General features: G+C 35.8%; 1 protein-coding gene and 1 non-coding gene across 6 annotated transcripts in view; one reads left to right on the forward strand and one right to left on the reverse strand.

Moving 5' to 3' along the window:
- The window catches only part of PCDH9 (protocadherin 9), a 1180404-nt gene that overhangs the window by 867586 nt on the left and 291597 nt on the right, over nt 1-21221 (reverse strand). The gene's annotated exons all lie outside the window — the stretch shown is intronic.
- On the forward strand, nt 9289-9360 carry TRNAW-CCA (transfer RNA tryptophan (anticodon CCA)). The gene has a single exon. It is a non-coding gene; the product is annotated as a tRNA-Trp (tRNA).

A 21221-nucleotide genomic window follows, 5' to 3' on the forward strand; every position in this document is an offset into this window, starting at 1 on the left:
ACCTTTAAAGGAAAAACAATGTCACTTTTAAGAATGAAGTTTGCAGATTATTTACATTAATAAAATGCTTTGTTCCCCTTCACTATCCAGCAGAGTTGGATAACTTAAAATAAAAGTTCACTTTTAATATATGAAAAACGTACTGAGTGTGTGAGAGTTTAGGTGTTTGTGAAAGAAAAAAAAAGGAAAGGGAAGATAGGTAATTAGCCAAGTATAAATAGTTTTTAGATTATTCATTGCTTTACTTTATCCTTCTTTTGAGAAGGTAATTGGGAACTGATTGCATTCTCAGAATTACTAGAGATGTAGCAGATGGCTTTAAAAATATTCTCAAATTAAAACGAGTTTAACATGTGCTCTGGCAACAAAAATCATACTTTAGGTATTCACTCTTGTTTTTGCTGATGTAACCTAATGTAAATAAGAATTACATTTTATTGAAAAGCTACTTCTTGCCAAAGTTCTTATCCTCAACACCATATTAAAGTACCAACTAAATAAACAAGGGACAACTACTCATAACTGTAGATATTCTGCTATAACCATAGGTTCTTTCAGTTCAGTTCAGTTACTCAGTCGTGTATGACTCTTTGTGACCCCATAAACCACAGCACACCAGGCCTCCCTGTCCATCACCAACACCCTGAGTCCACCCAAACCCATGTCCATTGAGTAGGTGATGCCATCCAACCATCTCATCCTCGGTCATCCCCTTCTCCTCCTGCCCTCAATCTTTCCCAGCATCAGGGTTTTTTCCAATGAGTCAGCTCTTTACATCAGGTGGCCAAAGTATTGGCGTTTCATCTTCAACATCAGTCCTTCCAATGAACACCCAGGAATGATCTCATTTAGGATGGGCTGCATTCCAAGGGACTCTCAAGAGTCTTCTCCAACACCACAGTTCAAAAGCATCAATTCTTTGGCGCTCAGCTTTCTTCATAGTCCAACTGGCACATCCATACATGACTACTGGAAAAACCATAGCCTTTACTAAGCAGACGTTTGTTGGCAAAGTAATTTATCTGATTTTAATATGCTGTCTAGGTTGGTCATAACTTTCCATCCAAGGAGTAAGCATCTTTTAATTTTATGGCTGCAACTACCATCTGCAGTGATTTTGGAGCCCCCCCAAAAATAAAGTCAGCCACTATTTTCACTATTTTCCTATCTATTTGCCATGAGGTGATGAGACTGGATGTCATGATCTTAGTTTTCTGAATGTTGAGTTTTAAGCCAACTTTTTCACTCTCCTCTTTCACTTTCGTCAAGAGGATCTTTAGTTCTTTAACTCTTCTTCACTTTCTGCCATAAGGGTGGTGTCATCTGCATATCTGTGGTTATGATATTTCTCCTGGCAATCTTAATTCCAGCTTGTGCTTCTTCCAGCCCAGTGTTTCTCATGATGTACTCTGCATATAAGTTAAATAAGCAGGGTGACAATATACAGCCTTGACATACTCCTTTTCCTATTTGGAACCAGTCTGTTGTTCCATGTCCAGTTCTAACTGTTATTTCCTGATCTGCATACAGGTTTCTCAAGAGGCAGGTCAGGTGCTCTGGTATGCCCATCTCTTTCAGAATTTTCCACAGTTTATTGTGATCCACACAGTCAAAGGCTTTGGCATAGTCAATAAAGCAGAAATAGATGTTTTTCTGGAACTCTCTTGCTTTTTTGATGATCTAGCTGATGTTGTCAGTTTGATCTCTGGTTCCTCTGCCTTTTCTAAAACCAGTTTGAAGATCTGGAATTTCACGGTTCATGTATTGCTGAAGCCTGGCTTGGAGAATTTTGAGCAAAAGATTCTTTATATACATTTTTCTATGCAAATAAATATTCATACTAGATCATAATAAAAATTTCATGAAGACAGATGTAAATACACTTGCAACTTTATCAAATATTAACCTAGGGTGCAAAAAACTTCTTCACTAGCTGAGATTCCACTTATTTTAATGATGAGTACAAAGAATTTCTTCACTTTTTATTTATTTTTAACTGATTGGAATATTATTTATCATCTTCTAGAGTTGCTTTAAGGATTAGGCAAATTAGACAATTAATTACTCATGAATACTGTTGTATGCTTTTAAGATATTTATAATCTGCTTTTCAAACCAACATCATTGTTTCCGTCTCTTCGGTGTTTTCATAACAAAGATTCATGTGTGATACAGCAGGAAGTTACACATTGATAGGAGCACTCAGGAAAATTTCGTTTTAGAGCCTTTCTTGTTTGATTAGCTAGAAAAAATTGCTGAAACAATCTGGCCTTTGGTTTTTTCATCTGTATAAAGAGAGAGGATAAGAGCTAAGACTTTTTTTTAACTAGTTCTAAAATAGTATGATCCATTGGTTGGACTCAAAAGAGCAAATGATAGAAATAAAATCTGCTTATAGTGAATTATGAAGGGCATAGTTTAATTACTATTGAATTCAAGTAACAAAATTATTTCTACCAAAAGCTTGAAATATTTTCCTTTTAGCAAAACAGCAATTGCTACATTATTTCATGAGGTATCATAGCTGTATATGTCTCACTAATTTAAGTGATTACAACTTTAGTAATTTCCTATACTATTCCCAAAGGTTGATTTGAAAAGTCTACCTTCCATCCCACTCCTCCTGTTCCAACTCTGTTGGTATCTGTTTGTTTTTCCAGCTTGGCAGGAGAGTCCCAACCTCAGATTGCTTGTACTCCTTATTTTTGCCAGGGGCATGCCTGCTAAGTCACTTCAGTTGTGTCCAACTCTTTACAACCCAATGGACTGTAGGTCACCAGGTGCCTCTATCCATGAGGATTCTCTAGGCAAGAACACTGGAGGGGGTTGCCATGCCCTCCTCCAGGGGACCGTCCTGATCCAGGGATTGAACCTGTGTCTCTTATGTCTCCTGCATTGGCAGGCAAGGACTTTACCACTAGCATCACCTGGGAAGCACCAATTTTTCCCTGGAAACTTCTTAAATCATCACTTGCCTAGATCATTCAGATCTCAGCTCAATTTTCATACTATATTGTATCTCTAAGTGTATCTTTTGTGCAGTGCTCATTAAAACAATATGAAATAATTTTGTGTGTCTGCTTACTTGTTTTTTTCTTTATCTTCACAAGAATATGTGTATACACATTTTCTGTTTCTTTTTGCTACAGTGGCAAGGTAAGCCCCTGGCAATAATACCTATCATTGTGGAAAGAAAATAAAACTGCATTTGAAAGTAAAAGTGTTAGTCACATCCAACTGTTTGTGACCCCATGGACTGTAGCTCACCAGGCTCCTCTGTACATTGAATTCTCCAGGCAAGAGTATTGGAGCGGGCTGCCAATCCCTTCTCCAGGGGATCTTCCCAGGTCTCCTGCATTGCAGGCAGATTCTTTACCATCTGAGCCACCAAAGAAACCCTAAAAGTGCATTTAGGCATTTCTAATATATATATAAAAAATTATTTTAAAAATAATATAAAGTTAATTCACTCATAGGCAATGAGTGATGATGAAATTACATATTTAAATTGTTTTCATAATTTGTCCTGTGAATAAGTAGCTTGACTAGTAAAATGTGTTAAATCTCATGCATGTGTTTTTTCTTTTGTAGCTTATTCTTATTAACAAGAACAAAGTTGTCTTCTTTTTCATCCTTGGATTGTATCAAATTTCACAAGCTATAGTTCTTTTTTTATTTCAACCAGGCATCAGCATAGCTTATTTGGATGACTGATTATAAAATATACTTATTCATTAAATGATGCACTGAGATGACCCAGAGGGATGGTACGGGGAGGGAGGAGGGAGAGGGGTTCAGGATGGAGAACACATGTATACCTGTGGTGGATTCATGTTGATGTATGGCAAAACCAATGCAATAGTGTTAAGAAATTAATCTCCAATTAAAATAAATAAATTTATATTAAAAAAATGATGCTCAGCTGCTCCACTGTTCAAGCTCTAGCCAGGACATGGAAGCAACCTAGATGTCCATCAACAGATGGATGGATAAGAAAGCTGTGGTACATATACACAATGAAGTATTACTCAGCCATTAAAAAGAATACATTTGAATCAGTTCTAATGAGGTGGATGAAACTGGATCCTATTAAACAGAGTGAAGTAAGCCAGAAAGAAAAACACCAATACAGGATACTAATGCATATATATGGAATTTAGAACGATGGTAATTTTAACCCTGTATGCGAGACAGCAAAAGAGACATAGATGTATAGAACAGTCTTTTGGACTCTGTGGGAGAGGGAGAGAGTGGGATGATTTGGGAGAATGGCACTGAAACATGTACAATAACATATATGAAATGAATCGCCAGTCCAGGTTTGATGCATGATACAGGATGCTTGGGGCTGGTGCACTGAGATGACCCAGAGGGATGGTACAGGGAGGGAGGTGGGGCGGGGGGGGGGGGCGTTCAGGATGGGTAACATGTGTACACCCATGGCAGATTCATGTTGATGTATGGCAAAACCAATACAATATTGTAAAGTAATTAGCCTCCAATTAAAATAAATAAATTTATATTTAAAAAAAAGAACTGAGGAGTGACTGACTGATAATGGCTTATCACATTTCTACTGTAAAAGCACGTAAGTTAGTAAAATAGATATTTAGTTGTGTTGGTGGGTGTATTCATATGTTGGAGGTAGGTTTATTATGCTCTTCCATTTCAGTGCATGGCTGCACACTCTTATACAATCCAGGAAGGAAAAATATGTGTAGACAAGCATAGTCAATCCTACCCATAAATCCTCATCTGGTCAATAACCACTACATCCATTTGTTTAGCCATGAATATGATCAAAAAGATCATATATTCACATCAATAAGGTCTCTTCATCACTTCAACCAAAACAGGAACATAAGAGTTGCTTGCATTTTCTTTGGCACCATATGAATAAAGGATCATGACCAAACAATTGCAAATGAATAAATTATTTTTCATTCAGGGAAAAAAGTTCAGGATGACCTTATAACTAACTTTAAGACGTGTTATTGGAAATAAATGAAGTCCAAATGCTGGGTAGCCCCTTTACACAACTGATGGGAGAGTATTGACTTGTAGCTATTTATGTTATGCTAGGAATTTAAATTAATACATTATTAAAATTTCTATAGTGAAACTTCATAATGATTTCCAATAAATTTTAGGGGTGTTAAAACTGCATGATTTTAGTGTTCAAAATAAACATGAAAACAATCATATAATTGGATAACAAAAAAAGTAAATTTGAAGACCAAGACATGACCTTATTATCGTATATGAATGTTTATATAATAAGTGGTGTATGTATATCTATAACAATATAAATATATCTATTATGGGTATAAAAGTTGAAGGAATAATTTACATTAAACTACCAATAGTCTATCTCCACAAATGGCATTGAAGAGTAAAGAGATTTTGATCTTTAGTTTTGATACTTCAGTTTTATGAGATTTATTGCAATGAATGTACTTTGCTTTGCAATTAAAAAAAAATAACTTCGAAAGGACTTATGACATATACAATGCAATTTCCATTTTATTCTTTCCATGTGTGTTTGAAATAAGTATACAGTAATCCCCCATCTCCAGTTTCAGGGATTTCAGTTACCTTTGGTCAACCTCACTCTGAAAATATTAAATGGAAAATCCCAGATATAAACAATTCATAAATTTCAAATTGTATGCTGTTCTGAGTAGTGAGATGAAATCTCACACTGACCAGCTCCATCATGCCCAGAAGTAAATCATCCCTTTGTCCACTGTATCCTGCCCATTAATCTCTTAGTAATGGTACTGATTATCAGATAGACTGTGGCAGTATCACAGTGCTTGTGTTCAAGTCACTATTTCTATTTTATATATATTTAGTAATGGTCCCAAAGTGCAAGAACAGTAATGACAGCAATTGGAATATGCTAAAGAGAAGCTGTAGAATGCTTCTTTTAAGTGAAAAGATGAAAGTTCTCGACTTAAGAAATAAAAATTGCATGCTGAGTTTGCTAAGATCTAGGGCAAATCTTCTATTTGCTACATTGTTAAGAAGGAAAAATAAATTTGTGCTAATTTCCTCATCTTACCTCAAGCTAAAAAATCATGGTCACAGTGTGTGATTGGGCTTAATAAAAATAGAAAAGTCAATAAATTATTGTAAATAAGATACTTCGAGAGAGAGAGAAAGAGACCACATTCATATAGCTTTTATTACAATATACTATTATAATAGTTCTGATTATTAGTTATCACTTAGTTCTTACTATACCTAATATATAAATTAATATTTATCATAAGTTTATATGTATAAGAAAAAACAAAGTGTATATAGTGTTCTCTACTAGCTGTAGTTTCCAGCATCCCCTGAGAATCTTGGAAGGTATCCCCATGGATAAGGGGAGATTATGGTATTTCTGAGTTTTCGGAAATATTTGAACTAAAGTTCTTTTAAATACTCCAAGGCTGTGTTGGTATTTTTCTGCAGCATACATGTGAAAAGTCTACAGAGTCCAGCTCCCACACCTATTTATAAACAGAGGACCCTGGTGTGAGCAGTGGCATCATTACATTGCTATTTAATAGCACATGCTGTTGATATTGCTTTATTGACTATTTAAAAAGTTTATGACCTCATCTACATTCCAATTTGACCTTGTTTTGCACTTTTCTAGTGAATCAACACTTTCAAAAACCTACATAATGTGAATTATACCAATAAATTTACAAAATGAAAAAAGAGTCAGATGATACTCAGCTCATTATTTTTTTAATCAACTAAATCACTGGTAGGCAGGATTTATATTGCAAAGAACTGCATAATCACAAAACTGTGATGCTATAGTCTCATGACTAAGAAATATGCTCCACTTTTCTAAAGTATAATTTTCTTTTAAATAATAATTACCAGACGACTGAGTTGGGCAATATACTCATGGTTTAAAGCAAGAAAACTGGCTCTAAAACTTAAACTTTAAATAGAGATTTTGCTTGAAAATGTCAGAATGTGCTCCCTGATACCAAAAATATCTATTCAAAAATATTCTTAATGGAATTGTCATTGGTAAAACCTGAGTAGAGGCCTAATGCTTCCCAAGAAATGAGAGCTGATTGGGAAATTCACAGAAGTTAATCTAAGTCATAAAAATTTGGTTGTGATGCAAGATGAAAATAAAATTCTGTATTTTAAAGGTGGTCTGGTATATATATATATATATATATATATATATACATATACATATATACACACATATATACAACAAAATCTTGTGTAAAGTAGTTTTGCCAGTGGCCTCACTCCCATTTCACTCTCAAAATGGAAATTTTTTTTAAAGAGCCCTCACACCGTTTCTCCCCTGCTAGGCACCAAATGGTAAGCTTGTGAATTCTGTGTCCTAAAAACGAGGTAAGACAAGGTGTTACATTCCATGACAGAAAAGATGACACAGACTTTGGGGATATTTATTGAATCTTCATTATGGGAGAGTATTGTTCTCTACAGTGCTCTGAGTGCATAAAAATGGTTTAGCAAAGAGAACACACACAATATTTCCCATGTGAAATGTAAATGAAGGAACTCCACAAGAATACAAATGAAAGAGTGAGGGAAGAATTAGTGGAAATGATAATTTCAGCGCTAGATGCAATAGGGGCAATTATCTAGTCCTTCTTTTTACAGATGAGGAAATGAATGCCCAGAATCATTAGAAGGCTCATGCACAGCTTCAGTATTAGTGGGAGTGCAAGGGAGATCTAAACCTAAGAGGTCTTGTAACTACTCATCCAGAGCTTTGTTACTGATTGCAATTGCAGAGAAGACTATGGGGAGTATTTCAGGGCAAATAAATGGTGTGCAAATCTGCTGACATAAAAGAGATGCTCATATGCAGCAGACTTCGTTGGAGTACAACATACACACTGTATACCAAGCAACAGTGAAGCTGCTAAGGAGAAAGGTTAGTTTTACAGAAGGAATTTTTGAGGGGCAAAAGTGAAAGATCTGCCCTTGTTTCCCAGTCACGGTGAATAAGCATCAGTGTAAATGTCCTATATGTTGCAAATAGTCTATATGTTTCAATGGACTAACTGCGATCCTAATTGAAATAACATAAGCCACTAGAATGTGAACTATTTTAAAATTCATATTCTGATTAATTTATGGATATTACTTGTTAAAGTTGAAATGTTTTCCATACCTGATCCACCACTTTCCCAAATATCCTTATGAACTAAGAGTCACATGACAACAGGAGAAGACAAGGTCCTTAATATAGAGACTATAGCCATTAAATAGGCTAAAATTTAATTTCATCTTTTCAATGACTTGGTTCCTATGATCTTACAAATACAACTATTTAAGAAACAGACCAAAATTTATTTCTCAACTAATTTTATCAAGCAATGAATACCACTTCCTGACTGTAGAAATGGCACTTTGTGAAATTACTCCATGCTCCTGTCTTTATTCACTCAACCTCTTTACCAGAAAGACTTTCATCTCAGCTTCAGCTCTAAATCACTTTACTCATGAATAATGGACTAACAATCCTGTGTACTTGTGAATTATTTTAGATATCTAAATTATTGTTAAAATTTACATTCCTACTTCTTGTGACACTGTGTCTAATTGACTATTCACTTGATATAGCAGCCACTTCCTCAGACTTTCACAGAATATTAAAGAACAGGGTAAGCCATTAGCACAACGGGGCCATAAAAAATTAAACGAGGAAGAATACTTCAGAATGGGAGCATTTTCACCTGAATCATACAACAGTTCAAAATGACTATCCTGCTAGATGCCTAGGCCATTTCCTTAGTAGAAACAAATGAAGTGCTCTACAGTAGCGTATTTCAAAAACTGGTGAAAAATAAGTTTTTGAGACACAAGATAATAAATGTATCACTATCAGCAGCTGTTTTAGCTTAAAAAGTTATTTTAATGGAAGAAAAGGTGGTTTTTTTGTTTGTTTTTCTTTGCTTTCTGTTCGGTTCAGTTCAGTCACTCAGTTGTGTCTGACTCACTGCAACTCCATGGACTGCAGCATGCCAGGCTTCCCTGTCCATCACCAACTACTGGAGCTTACTCAAACTCATGTCCATCGAATCGCTGATGCCATCCAACTATCTCATCTTCTGTTGTCCCCTTCTCCTCCTGCCCTTTTCTGTTACTGTTTGCTTAAAAGACTTTGATAATAGTCCAATGAATGGGGCTGTTAATTCAAATGTTAAGTTGAATGAGGTTTAAAATAATAGTCATGTATATCCTCATATTCCAGAAGTTTTTAAGCACATATAAAGCAGTAAACGGGCTTCCCAGGTGGCTCAGAGGTTAAAGCATCTGCCTCCAATGCAGGAGACCTGGGTTCGATCCCTGGGTCGGGAAGATCCCCTGGAGAAGGAAACAGCAACCCACTCCAGTATTCTTGCCTGGAGAATCCCATGGACGGAGGAACCCAGTAGTCTACAGTCCACGGGGTCGCAAAGAGTCGAACACGACTGAGCGACTTCATCTCACCTAAGCAGTAAACTCCATTCATAAAATATGCCTGGACTGGTGAAAACTTGCATGATGGCATTTGACAGCCCACTATCTTCCTCTCCTTTGACACAGTTAAGGAAATATAAGAACCAAATTAGTACCAAACACAGATTCAGTAGCAAATAAAACTGATAGAAATTCTCATTTATATTCAAAGAAAATTAACATTTCTGAAGAGTGTGTGTCTCCACACTTGATATCTAGCAAAAAACTAAGATCTGTGCCTATTTATATTTGATATTTTCATATCTGTTAGATTAATATAATTTTCATCTTCCAACTCTTACTCATCCTAATTATTTTTTTTGTTTTTCATAACAAAGAAGTACTTTTCATAGTCAATAATAAATTCACTATAGAAAATATTAAAAAAATAGGTTCTGGCATTTATCTCTCCATAAAATTTGCTTTTTCTTATTGATTAATGTTAAATTTTTTTTTCCTGAAGACCCATCTGAAAATATTTTCAATATTAATGTTCTTTTTTAGGACATCCCTAGCTCCAGTCTGACAGTTATAAATATCACCTGGGCAAGAATTCTTAATATACTTCTTATTCCTTTTTCTGTGAGTCAGTGCTTTGAATCTGTCTATGGTCCATAACTTGTCTGCATATGTGACAACATCGAGTTGGAGCTACAACACATCAGCAGGTGTAAACTTAATCTTGCAAGACCAATCCATTCATATCTTAAAGTATCAAGAGAAGGATGAGGCACATTTTTTCCCATTGCAGTGGACAAGAACAAGGCAAAATGTGAAATATCTGATTATGTATTTCAAAATGAAAGTGTATCCTTACCAAAAGGCTACTCTCTAGGAAGAAATACATATATAACAATCATGAAAGGCTTTAGAATAGAACTACTTCACTAGCTAAACACATTTTTAAAAATGCATACTTTTGATTTGCTGCTGCTGCTGCTGCTAAGTCGCTTCACTCGTGTCCAACTCTGTGCAAACACATAGATGGCAGCCCACCAGGCTGCCCCATCCCTGGGATTCTCCAGGCAAGAACACTGGGGTGGATTGCCATTTCCTTCTCCAATGCATGAAAATGAAAAGTGAAAATGAAGTCACTCAGTCCTAACCAACTCTTAACGACCCCATGGACTGCAGCCTACCCAGCTCCTCCATCAGTGGGATTTTCCATGCAAGAGTACTGGAGTGAGGTGCCATGCCTTCTCCATTAATAAACTTAGCATCCATTTTTGTTTCAGTTTGCCTCAAATTTAATTTACTCATTGTAATTTCACTTGACTAACTGCTTTTCAATTCATCAACATTTTCTCCTGAACTCAAGTCTGGGAAACAATTTCAAATGAAGATTAACAATGAGGTTGACTTGAAAACAAACGAACAAAAACTCAAAACTAAAACCAAAATAAAGTCTTTATTTCAGAAGTAAAGTAAAGCATATTTTGACAAAGAAAATAAAATATTTTTCCTAAGGGAAAATAATAATGTTTTCATGAAGGACTGTATAAGGTTCACTAGCATAAATATAAATTGAAACAAGACAAAGAGGCAATGTCAAAATTAATTGGGGCACAATCATTAATTATGAGAAGTTTCAAATCTTAACATTTCAGAAGTAGAGAGATGATTATAATAAAGTATATATATATTTCTTTAATTTTATTGAAGTATAGTTGATTCACAATGCTGTGTTAATTTCTGCTGTACAACAAAGACTCAGTTATACATATACACATATATGTATTTATATGTATACACATATATGTATACATACATACATATATACACATACATATATGTGAATACATATAAACTTTTCATTTTTTTCATTTTGGTTTATCAAAGGATATTGAATATAGCTCCCTATGCTATACAGTAGGGCCTTGCTGTTTATTTAGCCTATATATGATAAAATATGCCTTTTTTATTTAATATAACTTCCAATTAGAAGGAAGTTTAAAATCTCCATTTGCCAGAATAAATTTTGTTTTTTTCTAAACCCTTAAAAGAGCCACAAACTCTAGATTTCTAGAAATATATATTAAAACGGTGACCAGTGAACTCTACATATATATTTTGTGATTTTGATTAATCAATGTGTAGATTATAACCTGAGATTCAGGAGATGATAGGAGGTTAATATCCCCATAGGAAAATATGTGCTTTGACTGTATAATGACATTCAATCATCAATTATTTTCTGAACATTACTGTGTTTTACATAGTATATGAGGATTTTGGGCACAATATTGGAAAGACACTAGTAGCTGCCTCAACAGCAGTCAGAAAACTAACTTAACACTGCTGAAACCACCCCACCAGTGGAGTGAGGCAGCTTGACAAAGATATGAGGCAAGCAGAAGTGTTGCTTGTTTCCTTAGCACCGCACCAGCCTAACTACCAGAGACTAGGCAATGGCAACCCGCGCCAGTACTCTTGCCTGGAAAATCCTGCTGATGGAGGAGTCTGCAGTCCATGGGGTCGCTAAGAGTCGGACAGGACTGAGAGACTTCACTTTCACTTTTCATTTTCATGCATTGGAGAAGGAAATGGCAACCCACTCCAGCGTTCTTGCCTGGAGAATCCCAGGGACAGTGGAGGCTGGTGGGCTGCCGTTTATGGGGTCGCACAGAGTCGGACACGACTAAAGCGACTTTGCAGCAGCAGCAGCAGCAGCAGCCTAATTACATCTAAGTACTTTCCTTTACTTTGATTCTTGTACCTCTTTTGTGACATTAGTTCATTTATTATTTAATATATCATCACACTCCTGTTAGAAGAGGAGCTCTTTTAATTTCACAGCCAGTATATGTTTCCATTTCACAGCCCCCTGACATTCTCAGTTGGATATAGCAGGTGGTACAAAAACTTTGGCTAATTAATAGCTTATTGCAGACATAAAGACTAGGATGATTTTGAATGAGTCAAAACAACAGGCTGAATTGACAAAAATTCATACTCCAAAAGACAGAACAATAGGGAAAATAGGCCAATGAATTTGAAAATCAAGAAAATCTTAGGGCCAAGGTATACCATCATTCTTGCCTATCAGTTGACTTTATGAGGAAGTAAATCAGAAATAGAGTAAAAGTCTCTGATCATTCAGTAGTTTTGACTCAAGTCCAGAATGGACTTCAGCTAAAATGTAAAACAGCAACAAAACAGAAAACATATCTGCCATTGAAGGAAGTGTCTACCTATGTTGACTATAAAGAAAACATTTTACATTAAAGTTTAGATGCTAAAGTTTAGATTTCCCCTGAAATGAACTCGAATAGGGACATCAGATAATTTTAAGTCTTCATGAAATACCTTTCTCTGTATTGTTTACACTAGATATTATCAAGTAGAGAGGGATGCCAAAAGTTCCCATTAAAAACATTCAATCAGTGTTAACCATGTTGCATAATACATAGTAGCCATCTATGAAGCACCTATTGAAAAAAATGAATGAATGAATGCATGTATAATAATGGGAAAATGACTAACCAAGGAAATAGATTTATTTATTTTCCTTTTTTACCAGATACTTACTTTGTATGCTGAATATAGAAAAATAAGACCATGGCGATATTTTTAACTTTCTATAAATAAACATTTGCAGGTAGTGTTCTCAGCTAAATTTCATTTGAAGAAAGATTTGAGTTAGATGAATTCCTTTTTTCTACAGCCTTTTTTCAAAATAATTTGAGGCATGGCTATCAAGTAAGAGTAGCTATTTCAGAAAGTAAAATTGTTTGTACAATGATGGGAGACATTATTTGAAAGAGGGTAGCTCCTCTGCTCTTTACCAAAAATTTCTAACTTAACTCTCAGGGGTAGGATGCTGGGGACTGAATAGCAGACCTCTTCACTTGTACAATAGCTGGTGTGGAAAGTGATTCTCAGGATTGGAGCTACTGTCATACTTCTGTCCTTCCTCACACTTTGGGTTGAAACAGAGACAGACATTAGAAAGCAGAGAGGGAAGGAGGAAGGATCGGCCAGTAAATGAGTTGTGAGGTAACCTGCTTAGAACTATGAATTCTGATTTTATATTTTTTAATTATATTGATATATATTATGATTACATGTAAAACATTTCCATAATCTGAAATTTAAAAGATAAGGATTCTCTAATCATTTAGTTATATAAAGTCCCCTTAAAAGTTAGGGACAGATTGGTTGTTTGTTTGTTTCAATGGTCTATGACACTGGTACCAGCCAAGAACCAGCTGGGAAGGAAAAAAAGCACATCAGTTGTTTTGATATTATAAAAAAAAAAAAAAAAGTTAATCAGATTTTGGAGAGCTAAAGAGTCAAATTTTAAAAATGAGAAGAAAAAAAAGAAAAGAAAAAAGACATAAAGATTACATAGCTGTGAGTGACCGTGAGGAGGAGCAAACACCTATGTAGCTTGAGACATAAAAGAAGAGCTTGGGGTTAGAAATAGAAGCCTGGCAGATCGCCCACAGAACTGGGCTTCAGACTTCAGAATAAAGGACACTGCTTGGCTGCTCCAAAGGCATGCAAAGAGACTGATTCTAGGATCCTGAAACAAAAAGAACAAAAGGTCTGCAACCAGAAAAGGGCTGGGGTTGCTGCCAGGGTGAACTGCCATTGCTGGGGGACAGTGAAAGAAGAGCCCCCAAAAGCAGTTTCCTCCACAGCCAACCAGCCTGTCTCTAGCACACCCTGCTGACCAAGCCGAAAGGCAGTTGGCAGAGCCCCTACCCTGGACTCACAAAGCTGGTCTGTAGCTGGAAGATAACAGCTTAATAACCAGCACTAAGTTTAATCAGGGAAATTAGGGTGTGATAACTGATACGATTCCTTTCATTTAAAATCATAGTATTATTTCTGTGGAATGACTTGATCTGAGATCTTAAATCCAAAAATAGCACTGATCCTGTCCAGTGGCTTAGTAGTAGAGGACTTCTGAGAGCAAGAGAAAAGATGAAAACCTTCAAAGCACAATTTTGTCATCTGATCTCCCTTTTTGAATCTCCTTTGAAAAGAATCACTTTCTCGGTGATTCAATAACATTGTCTGCAAAACTGTACTGACTTTATACTTTACAGTATATATAAATATAGGCTAGAACCACATAGAGCCTGGCTATATTTAGTATACTCCATTTATCATGTGAGAGTTAATTCGTACATTCATCTTTTAAAACTAATAATGAATTTCTAAAACCTTTTAAACGGGCTTAAGTTTTGTAATCCATTTATTGAACATGCCTGCAATGAAAAATTAATTATTAAACAAGTGCCTTGGGAAGGCATCAGCGGCCTTGTCACCCACACACTAGATTGATAACATGTCAGTTTTCAGACCAGGGAGGGTGCTGACAACTTTCAAATTTAAACCTAGAAGGGTAATGCTAACCATGTCATGGCATAAGTCACATTTTTAATTTATTTTTTATTAAATGTTAGATAGAATAAATTCATCCATGCCTCTCAAACCTCACCTGATTAAATGAGCTGGCACCTTTTCAAATGTAGAGCATCGTTACAGCTTCTCAAGGGCATCAGAAACGCTGAAGCATAAGACAACGGTAAATACAAAAGGCAAAAGAGGTGGACAGTGATGTATGCACAAGCACCACAGGCGAAGTGAGGTTTTTGAAAATGCTGAGGCTAACAAAACAAGGGCAGCTCATTCCCCCAAATGGTAAATGCACCTGCAGGCAGAGGCTCTGCTTGAGTGCTAGAGCGTCAATGTGTCCACCAGAAAAGTTGGGGAAAAAAAAAAACAACTAAGAAAAGACCAGCTATAATCAATTTTCAAACCCTAAGTTCTGGGGTTGAGAAGTTAGGAGAATTCTTCAATGGGGCTGGATTAAGAAGTTAGGAGAATTTATCAATGCTTGTGTCAGTTCTATCCTTTAATTTTGCAAAGTGAAGATGGTTTTCTGTGACTCTAAAGGAGAAAAGAACATCCGTTATATTGTGTGTTAATGCAGCTTCTTGAACTATTCTTCCAGGCAGAGCTCAGTCTCATTCTAAAAAATAATTGAAAACAGTTTATATCAAACATGTTTAACCAGGTCAGAGAAAACACATCATCCAGACTGTTGCTATCTAAAAATGCTCTGATGTACTGAATGCAAATTAAAAGAGACTGAATGCACTGAATGGTGATTACTGAGACCTCTTAGACAATTATTATTGTGTCACAATAGGGGAAAAAAATAAAGATCACAGGTTATTACTTCACAGTATATAATCCTCACTTATTCATTTTCAGTAAATAATTGTTTCCTATTTACTGGGCTAATGGGTTAAAATCTGTGGAGGATACAAATATGTATACAATACTGTCTGGCCTCACAGAGCTTTTTATTTAAGAAGAAGATATGGCTAAGTAGAGCACTAAGTGCTTTCTGAGAGGGACAAGAAAAGTGCAATATAAACCACAGCTTGGGTCCACAGAGCAAATTCATCAAGAAAGTGTCTTATAAGCCGGACATTGTACTTAATGTCACTATGTTCCAGGCAGTAGGGATACATAGGTGAATGATCACAGATCTCTGCCGATGAGAGAGCTTACATTCTAGTGAAAGCAAATGATTCACCATGGTCATAATAAAAATAAGTAAGTTATATGACAAGTTAAGTAAAAGATCTTACAAAGATCCAGTACAAAAATTGAAAATTACCTAGCTTTTTAATTGGGGTCAAAGTGGAGAGAAAAGGAGAAGGAAAACTAGCAATATAAACAGAGCTGTGCTTTGAAGTAATGGTTGAATTAGATGAGATGTGGAAGAGACTAGAGCTGACTAGGCTCTTAAATTTTCACTGCAATAGATAACAGACAGTCTTGGATTATGATATTGAAACTTGAAAATTGGATATCCATAAGAAAGGTACCCATTCGCTCATTGAAAACCAAAACAAAAGTGTTGTATTAAAGTTCAATTCAAAACAACGACAACATAAAAACCAGAGACATCAATCAATCATCACTGACTGTTATATAAACCAAGAAGAGTCATGAACATCTTATAAAAGCTCAGAGTTCTCTGCCATCTACACTAGCTCTCTTTTCTTCCTTTAACTGTAATCATTTCCCCAGTCCACTATGCTTTAGAATACCGTGCTATCCAAACAAACTGGATTTTGGACAAACCCACACCTCTGCCCGGGTTTAGCCTATAGTGTTTATTTCTTGGCATTCAGTCTGTCGAATTCCTACTTATCCATCAAGGCCTAGTTCATATGTCATTTAATATCTAAATTCAATCAGTTTTGTCTGAGATGTAAAGCAAGGTTGATATACAGGTTTCAGAGTCAGCAGCAAATAGCAGAAATGCTGAAAATTGATGAAAGTAGCCAAGGAAAAACATGGAAAAAGAAATATGTGAGCAGAGATGACCAAACTCATTCATGCTTCTAAATTACATATATCCCCACAAGTTTCTTTTACATTCTTTGAACTTTTAAATGAAATAAACTTACTTCTAAAGGAATAAGTAACTTGCTACCATTTCCATTCTTCAATCATATTTCTGAGAGAATAAATTTCACAAGAAACAGAATCAAATTCTCTTTGTACAGAAGGAAATGAATAGCATTCTTAATTTTTATCCATGCTAAAAACTGAATTTGAGACTTAATTCATGACCACTTGATCTCACACGCTAGTAAAGTGATGCTCAAAATTCTCCAAGCCAGGCTTCAGCAGTACATTAACTGTGAACTTCCAGATGTTCAAGCTGGTTTTAGAAAAGGCAGAGGAACCAGAGATCAAATCGCCAACATCCACTGGATCATCGAAAAGCAAGAGTTCCAGAAAAACATCTATTTCTGCTTTATTGACTATGCCAAAGCCTTTGACTGTGTGGATCACAATAAAATGTGGAAAATTCTGAAAGAGATGGGCATACCAGAGCACCTGACCTGCCTCTTGAGAAACCTATATGCAGGTCAGGAAATAACAGTTAGAACTGGACATGGAAAAACAGACTGGTTCCAAATAGGGGTCAAGGCTGTATATTGTCACTGTGCTTATTTAACTTATGCAGAATACATCATGATAAAGGCTGGGCGGGAAGAAGCACAAGCTAGAATCAAGATTGCCGGGAGAAATAGCAATAACCTCAGATACGCAGATGGCACCACCCCTTATGGCAGAAAGCGAAGAGGAACTAAAAAGCCTCTTGATGAAAGTGAAAGAGGAGAGGGAAAAACTTGGCTTAAAGCTCAACATTCAGAAAACGCCATTAAAATCATGGCATCTGGTCCTATCACTTCATGGGAAATAGATGGGGAAACAGTGGAAACAGCACTTGACTTTATTTTCGGGGGCTCCAAAATCACTGCAGATGGTGACTGCAGCCATGAAATTAAAGGACGCTTACTCCTTGGAAGAAAAGTTATGACCAACCTAGAGAGCATATTCAAAAGCAGGGACGTTACTTTGTCAGCAAAGGTCTGTCTAGTCAAGGCTATGGTTTGTCCAGTAGTCATGTATCGATGTGAGAGTTGGACTATAAAGAAAGCTGAGTGCTGAAGAATTGATGCTTTTGAACTGTGGTGTTGGAGAAGACTCTTGAGAGTCCCTTGGACTGCAAGGAGATCCAATCAGTCCATTCTAAAGATCAGTCCTGGGTGTTCATTGGAAGGACTGATACTAAAGCCGAAACTCTAATACTTTGGCCACCTCATGTGAAGAGTTGACTCACTGGAAAAGACTCTGATGCTGGGAGGGATTGGGGGCAGGAGGAGAAGGGGACAACAGAGGATGAGATGGCTGGATGGCATCACCGACTCGATGGACATGAGTTTGAGTGAACTCCGGGAGTTGGTGATGGACAGGGAGCCTGACCTGCTGCAGTTCATGGGGTGGCAAAGAGTCGGACACCACTGAACTGAACTGAACTGATTTTATTCACAGTATTTATAAATAGTTTTAAGCTAGGAAACAAATATCCAAGACATGTCTAAAGTTGAAAATATTAAATTTCTGATACTCTAAAGTGATAAAAAATATTTGTATAAGATATTTGCTGCTAAATCACCTCAGTCGTGTCCGACTCTGTGCGAACCCAGAGACGGCAGCCCACCAGGCTCCCCCGTCTCTGGGGTTCTCCAGGCAAGAACACTGGAGTGGGTTGCCGTTTCCCTCTCCAGTGCATGAAAGTGAAAAGTGAAAGTGAAGTTGTTCAGTTAAGTCCGACTCTTAGCAACCCCACTACGCTCCTCTGTCCATGGGATTTTTCAGGCAAGAGTACTGGAGTGGGGTGCCATTGCCTTCTCCAATATAAGATATTTACTGATATCTTATTGAGTACTATATATGACCTTGTCATATTTCTAAATACTTAATAACCTTTACTCACAAATGATAGGCAAAGAGTAGCTTTTATAATTACCCACATTTTACAAAATATTAAACTAAAATTTAGGCAAAACATCTGCCTGGAAGTCACTTAGGTAGTAAGTTCAACACACAACTAAGTGTTCTCAACTAACCTTATTTTTCAACTATAGAGCTGATACACTATTTTTTGTAATCACCATACTCAAAAAGAGTGGGAGATTTGATTCTTGAACTAAGATTCAAATGTGCAACTATTGTGCTTCTATTGATTACATTGGTTAGAACAAAACAGCAAAATAATTTCAAAACTGTGTAAAGCATTGAAAATTTGTGTCATAAAATTTTAAGCATTATGTCCTTGAAAGTTATTTCACCAGACACAAAGAACAAATAGAAGCTGTGGTGTGCTGTTGGTAACCCACATTTTAGTTTGCTTCTTACTGTGAACAAAAACAAGGGTAGAGAAATCCCAAAATGGGAAAAGTCATGTCTTGTTCCCTGGCTGGCATGGTCTGAGAATGCTCTTGGTACAGCATTCTAAGTACCTAGGAGAGAATGTCAATCCCCTTGGTTTAATTAGGACTAGAGTTGTTTGGCTGTGACTGAAAGACAGGGAGACGGCAACATGGGATCTAAGAAGTAAAAGGAATAGACGGGGCTCTGTACTCCTAGTGGGACAGAGGGGAAAGGAGAGTCCCTCTTGGTAATAGTGAGTCCCAGATAGCCCACTCAAGAGGTGAATCTTAGAGATAATTAAGAGCCATTCCAAAAACATGGATGCATTTGCTATTTAAGCTTTCCAAGTTTTAACTTCCTACACTCCTAATTTTAATTTCTATTAGCACAGGAAGCTTGTACAAATTCAATTATTGTCAGGAAGATTTTTCAGCTTACTTATTATGTCTCCAGGTTCCTGTACAAACTTAATGTATGTTTCTCCTGTATTATATCATTTGTAATATAAGTATTTATTTGAAATAATGCTAAGGAATTGTTCTCATTGTCTCCAGAGACAGAACCAAAACAGTAGACAAGCTAACGTATTTATTTTCAGAACTCCTTGAAGTAAATATTTGTAAAAGACTAAAAATGTTTAGTTTTATGTGAAATCGCACTGTATCAACCACTGAAATATGGACAACATACAATAATTAATAGAAGTACTTATTTTAAAATCTAATTTGCTTCATCAGTAAACTCACACTAAAAGATCATTTTTAGAATTTTTAACTTGTCTATAATAAATTTTAACTCAAATAAAAAGATACAATAAAGTTCTCAAAATTTCTGTCAAAATGCATATCATCTAGATATGTGCATGAAATAATATTTTATACTAAGTTAGAATGACAATCAAATATGTTCAAGACTGAATTTTTCAGTGTATTGAGTCATCCCTAAATGTCATTATTTTGTTTTTGAAAGGAATTTAACAGTTAGTCATGAGTCTAAGATATCTAGTTTTTCTATTTATTATTTTTTCTCCTTTTGAGAAAATAACTACCAATTTTTAAAATTAATTTATTTTTTATTAAAGGATATATTAAATTATGCTTTACATAATTTTGCTGTTTTCTGTCAAACTTCAACATGAATCAGCCATAGGTACACATGTATCCCCTCCCTTCTGAAGAGACCAATGATTATCTCTGGTTTCCAAATGGGACTAAAGATGTGCTAAATTTATTTACTCATAACTTTCACAGAAACAAAGTTAGCTTTCCTAGAAGAGAGTTTAGTCTTCTATGAAATTCCTTTTTTTCTATTCAGTTTCCATTGACTGTACTTTTAATTATTAGGCTTATTGTGCTCTTTTTGTCTCTGATAGAAAATATCTTGAATGATATTAGAAAGTGATACATTGATCAGTCCTGTAATTATCAATTTATCTTGTTCTCTTGAGCATATATTTCTGGGCCTTTCTGTAGTTCCTGCATGAACCTGAAGCCTGTTTTTTTTTTTTTTTTTGTTCTGTTGGTTGGTTTTGGTTTTTTAGTTGTTGTTTTACTGTTAAGTGTAACAACTGGTTTAGACAGAGATGTTTTTAATAATCGCACATAATTTATGAAATCCTCCTGTATTTTAGTAGGCTTTATCTGGACTTGGTTTTGTAGTTCCCAAAACTGTCTGGTTCATTTATGGTGGATTCTGACGATGATAAGTGCACATGATTTGGAAATTTACTTAGAAAGCAAATATATTCTTGAAATATTGCTATATTTAAAAGCAACTTTACAAGTAATTTTTTGTAACAAAAATGTCTGATTCCTAAAAGCTCATTTATTCCAAAAACTTTCAAATTCTGGTCCCTTATACTGAGCTTTGAACAACAGTTTAAATTTAAGAAATGGGGGTAGGGAACAGATTGGATTTATTTTCAGAATTTTCAGATATATATATATATATATATATATCAG

Source organism: Ovis aries, chromosome 10 (assembly GCF_016772045.2).
Source record: "Ovis aries strain OAR_USU_Benz2616 breed Rambouillet chromosome 10, ARS-UI_Ramb_v3.0, whole genome shotgun sequence".
NCBI classification, from domain to species: Eukaryota; Metazoa; Chordata; class Mammalia; order Artiodactyla; family Bovidae; genus Ovis; species Ovis aries.